General features: G+C 35.8%; 1 pseudogene; it reads left to right on the forward strand.

Moving 5' to 3' along the window:
- The window catches only part of LOC107718475 (uncharacterized), a 63,556-nt pseudogene that overhangs the window by 26,663 nt on the left and 30,893 nt on the right, over positions 1–6,000 (forward strand).

Below are 6,000 nucleotides of genomic sequence, written 5' to 3' on the forward strand. Positions count from 1 at the left end.
AAGGAACAAAACATTGTGCAAGCAAAAAAAAACCTTGGGAGAGGCTTATACAGTTATGTTGCTAGCCTGTTGACACATTTCTTGCACCCGTTTTACACCACTAAATTAAAGAAACCTCTCTGAGGAGGACATATAATTAATTCAGTGTTCTGCTGATATGATGTTCTCTAGTTCTGTCAGGACCACTATCGTCAAAATGATAGATACTTAGCATAAAGTTTGGTTTGGCGGTATGGTTCTGTTCTGGGCAAAAACCTCCCTGCCCATCCATGCAGCCTGTCATGAATGAGCAGGGAGAGCAGCAATAATAACCCCCCTAGGGTTAACAGAACAGAACAAGGCAGATATCATTAATGTACTTAATGATATTTAAGTGTAACACTTTATTCAAGATGAAGGAGTCTGATTAGCAAGGAATATCAGAAAGCCAAGTCCTGACTGTGGCGAAAGGAGGAGATGGGGATGGAGGAGGGTAATTTGCTCCTGAGCAAGCTGAAAAGCTGCTGAATAATACTGAATAGAGCTTATATAGGAATGCTGCGATAGGTGTCGTATTCCTATAGGTAGATGTGATCAGCTGAGAATCAGCTGAGGCAAGCTTGACTCACGTGACCTGCCAGAACTAACGCTAACGCTTAATTTTTGACCAATGTTTCATAGGTTTTGAGTCTCACTGCTGTTTAATGTTACAGGACAATGAAGACCAGACAGGAATTGAACAGCTTGTGATGGCAGTTATTGTAACAAAGACAGGAGCTTCCAGTGACAGTCCAAAGGACACTGGAATTGTTATCGAGGGGGCAAAAGATGTTACAGGCCTCGAAAATGTACCCAGGGCTTGCTGTGTCCTCCATGGTTTGACTTATGCACTGAATCTCCAAAAGTTGTTCTGCATACTTGAACTGTTCTCATCCTGTGTGAATTATGCCCTAAGAGTGGAAAAATACATGAACAACATATTGATAAAGAGTAGTGATGTTAACTCTGTCATTGTGAATGTGACAAAAAAGGAGCTTCTACAAGTGGCAGTTCATTGGATACTGCAGTGGAGTTGTCAGGGGGTGATTTTTCTTACTGGCCTTGAAGGTGTTCCCAGGGCTTGCTGTGCCCTCTTTGGTTTGACCTACTGTATGCACTGAATCTCCATTATTTTCCGGGCCTTAGGAATGAACTGAAAAAGTTCACGCGCACACACATAAACACGCACATTAAACATAAAGAAGAGGACAAATCTGTCAGGCAGCCTGAAGTGAAAAAAAAGAGGAGGAAAAGAGGAAACAGAACAACGGTAAGCATATGGCACCACTTTATGTTTCTGCCCACACTCTATTCCACTCCAAACCAAATATAAAACATTTTATTCATCATTGTTTCCATGAGCAAATGAGGTTGTCATGCAACAACTGTGCCTTGAATATTTTAACATTCCCATTTTTGACAGCATAATTAATAAAAAATTAGAAATATATTTTTCTCCATTCGATATTGTGCTTGAATTCATTAGCCTACACAAACGATATTATTCGTGTCTCGCGAAGAGAAACGCACAGACTACAAATACACAACTAAACAAAACATTCTTTTCATGAGCTTCGCCGCAACTCGTTCACTTGCTGATATACATAAAATAATTCAATAAATACCTATTCAGAATAGGCACTTAATTCAAATAACTATTAGGCTAAATAATAAAATAAATAACGAGAATTCACTGACCAATATCAGCTTGAAAATGCTAACAAAGATGGATCCGTCATTTTTTTACTCTGTTATTTCATCAGTCAGTCATGGAAGTCTGGTGGTTGATGGGCTTCTGGCAACATTAATTCCAGGAGAGAAGACAATTCTATAGATTTGAGTGCACAGGTTTAAGCGTGCACATCTGAGTAAGAGAGAGCGTGCATCCTGTTTTGTGCATTATGTACTGTTAGATGTGTTTTGTCCACATTTCATATGTTGTATAATTATATCACTAGGTAACATAGGTACATTAACAACAAAAAAAAATCTTTTAGAAGGGCCTCACTGATTAATTTTGCCTGCATGGGGCCCCCACTTCATGTAGGTACTCCTCCCCTTACGAAAAAGAAGTTTATTCAAGTGTGCTATTAGTATACTTCTTTTAAACTAAAAATAGGAAGTATACTTTTAGTCTACTTTTTATGTACTTCTCAGAAATGGGCTTTATGTACTTCTCAGAAATATACTTAAAATGACATTTAAGTATACTTGACTTACACTTAGAAAAAGTCTAAATATATTTTAGCTATAATTGTGCTCCTAGAATCCGTGTTTTCATTGTTATACTAAAGTATACTTAAAAATATACTTGAACTTTACTTAAGTATACTTACTAAAATAAACTTGAAGTATACTACTTTTTGGTAAGGGTCTGCTTGGGGCTTCATGCTTCAAAGCTGTCGAACACAAGAAGTCCAGTCACACAAGTTTACAATGCTGATTTAAAATGAGATTGAGATTTATTAAATCCAGATTAAGTACAGCTGTTCAAATCTTCACTCTTTTAAAATGAGATGGCTATTGGATTAACTACAGTTTTAAAGTGAGATTAAAGTGTTAGCAGTATAGTTTCTACAGTGGTTCAATGTTGCTGAAAAAGATGTCCGTTTGTTTTGTGTTCAAAAAAGGAGGTTTATTTTAAACAATGTAATTGCATTTTAAACAGTTTGTACCTAAAAAAAAACAAAAAAGGAGATTTTGTTCTGCAGACTTGCATTGTTCTTGTCCTGTTTTATATTTATATGCTTTAGAAGGTAATTGTGGATAAAAAACTGTTGCTTGTGTTGAGAGACTAGTGAATGTTCACTGTCTGAGATGACTGTTGTTGGCAATAAAGCAAGAGTTTGTGATTCATCTTTAACGTGTGTCTGGTATTCACACCTGAAATCATATTTAACTTATTTTAATTAATCCACTCATTAATAATAATACTTCTTTTTTGTATTAAATCAAAACAATTCCTTTAAGTAGTAATCATTAACAAAGTCCTCCAATAAAACCAATATTTTTGTTTAAATGTTTCTTAATTTTTTTGTGTGTGCTATTTGCATGGCTAATTTTTAAGGACCTTATTTGATTCATTCTAACTCAATTCTCAACTGTTGTTGAATTTAATTCATAATATTGCTTGTAATCTGTTGCCACAATTTTATTGAGTAGATACTATTGAGAGTGTATAGCAGAGTGTATTATTTTTTTTACAGTATACCGAATCCATTAAAACGTGTTTGGGAAGCAGTTAAATAGAAGTTTGAGGTCAAATTTTTAACACAGCCATGTATGCTTTATTGAAAGATATAGGCTAAATGGTAAAAAATGTTTATTTTCCTTTGCTTTTCTTCCATATCCTATAACATTAGGCTCTTTTGTAATGAGCCATTGTTACAAATTTAATTTCTCGTCGCCACCAAAGTACTCTCAGTCCCCCAAAGTGTTACGAAAGTGACACAAAGTGACACAAAATCTGAGGTTACCTTTACTTCGTCTTTATTCTTATACAATGGTATATAGACATATAAAAGGGGTGGTGTACCCCGTTCAACCAATAGAATATAGCCTAGATTACATGTATGTATTACATATTACATGTATATTATATAAGCCAAGAATATTATATAAAATAGGAATAGGATTAGGAAGTTCTGGACATATTAGGAGTACATCTGGCAGAATGATACCTTTACCCTGCAAAAAGGACAAAGCGAACTCAATAACTTGGGTCTAAGGAGGCCATCATCTCACCATTTGAACCCAGAAGAGATGTGTAGGCTATATGCGCATGTGAGTATAGTGAGATAGAGATGGAGAACACAGAAGGGAGGAGGGAAAAAAACAAGGGGATAAAAAGGGAGGGAAGGACTGGGAGGGAGAGAGAGAGAGCACATACAGCAAGACTCATAGAAACATCTGGCAGAGAGTGTAGTATAACAGTCATGAACTAGGTTAGCTAAATATGCCAAAAAAATCTTGGCATCGAAACTCCCATCGACTGTGCTGCAGAGGAGGGAAAATGTCTTATTGATGACAGCTTAATGATGATCATTGATTTAAACAATCCTGATGTATTGTTATAATCTAAAATGTTTGTATTTATTTATTTAACTCTGATATCATTAATCTATGTGTATCCTAAATTATGCGCGAATGTTCCCAAACACACGACAGTGAGATTTATTTACTTCGGGTCTAGTATAAATTTTGTAGCTTTTTATTAAACTAAATTTGAAATCACATCCAACTTATTAGCAACAAAGGACACGGTCGCGCGATATCCGCCTTTGATCTCGCAGCTGTCAGTCTCGAATTGGCAGCGCTTATTTCACACGTGAAAGGATCACGTGGTCTCTGACAACGACACACACCCCCAGATACGTCACATCTCTGTAGTCCAGCAATGCTGCTCCATTCATCCAAAGAACCGAAGCACGTTTGAGAGGAAAGATGCAGACAAAGATGTTTTCCTTTGGTTTGTTTGCAGTTTCAGCATTTCTTTGGCACGGTAGGACCTTTATTTATTTATTTATTTCTCCTCAGGTCAACGATTAAAAAAAAAAGAAAAGAAAAAAGATGTTTGGAGGTCCCTGCTCAAAGCAGAGGTTAGAGAAGACCCAGATCCAGACAAAGACCTGTCAGTCCAAGAACCAGGCAGTAAATATTAATATGTAATGTAATATTTACTTTTCATTTATTTTACTTTAATGAACAAAGAACAAGACAACTATCAAACTTTTTTTTCACATCTTTTTGTTCCAAGTTAAAAAAATAATAATAATAATAATGAAATAAAAGAGTAAATTTAAAATAAAGGAAATACAATGAATGAGTCAATCCACCAAATGGATGCCGTTTCTATCCTCAGGACATTTATATGTATAAAAATGCATGAAAATTTACTCTAACATTAACATTTTACTATTAAGCAAAGTATCACATGAAGCTATAGCTGTAAATTAATAATATAGAATTTAAACCATTTAAAAAACTGCCCATAACACTGTGGAAATATAGTATTTGTTATATAACTTGTAGTCTCGGACACGACGCCCACGGACCGTTGGCTAAACTTCTGATTCATATGGCACACTTTCTTTTCTTTTTATTATTGAACTTTCAACATTACAAAATTCAACAGCAAGTCCTTCACATATTTCTCACATTTTGTAAGTACAGATTGAAACACTTTAAATAAAATAAAATAAAAATAGAACTTAAAAGACAAAAAAAAAAAATGAATGGGCATCACATACATATGATTATAGCGCACAAAACTGGAAACACTTCAGGAGTTTCGAAGTCATCATCAGGTTGGTTGAATTATGCAGGACTTCCGGGAGATGGTCCATGGGCGTGACTTCTGAGGCTGCCACTTTTAGCTTTTTTCCAGAGTGTTGCATTCTTTAACCTTCTGCCTGGAAACAAAGATGTGATGCCAAACCCCGTCATACAGCAGACAGCCATCGTGTTTACAGCTGTTTTTTGATTGGTTGCTTTACCTGTCTGTCAAATGGCCTCTTGGGCGGGCCTTGGCCATTCAAAGTAGTGATGGGAAGTTCGGCTCTTTTCAAAAGATTCAGCTCTTTTGGCTCGGCTCCCTTAGAAGAACCGGCTCTTACGGCTCCCAAATGGCTCTTTATTTAGTATCACTCTGAGCCTTCTATTTTAGCCCAATTTAGCAACTGTGAATGGTTTGTGTGTTGGTAAGCAATTTTTATTCAGTGTTTTCATAAAAGCATTATTTTTATGCATTTTTTTTTTCGTTACAAAAAAATACACAGATATATGGAAGCCCATTTCCGCCACTGAATAAAAAATAAGAGATAATTGCGAGTTTATATCTCACAATTCTGACTTTTTTTCTCAGAACTGCGTGGTATAAACTCGCAATTGCGAGTTAAAAAGTCATAATTGTGAGATATAAACTCGCAATTCTGAGAACATAGTCTTTTTTCCCCTCAAGATTGGACTAACTCGCAATTGTGA

Source organism: Sinocyclocheilus rhinocerous, unplaced genomic scaffold, assembly GCF_001515625.1.
Source record: "Sinocyclocheilus rhinocerous isolate Xijiao unplaced genomic scaffold, SAMN03320098_v1.1 scaffold92, whole genome shotgun sequence".
Lineage (NCBI taxonomy): Eukaryota > Metazoa > Chordata > Actinopteri > Cypriniformes > Cyprinidae > Sinocyclocheilus > Sinocyclocheilus rhinocerous.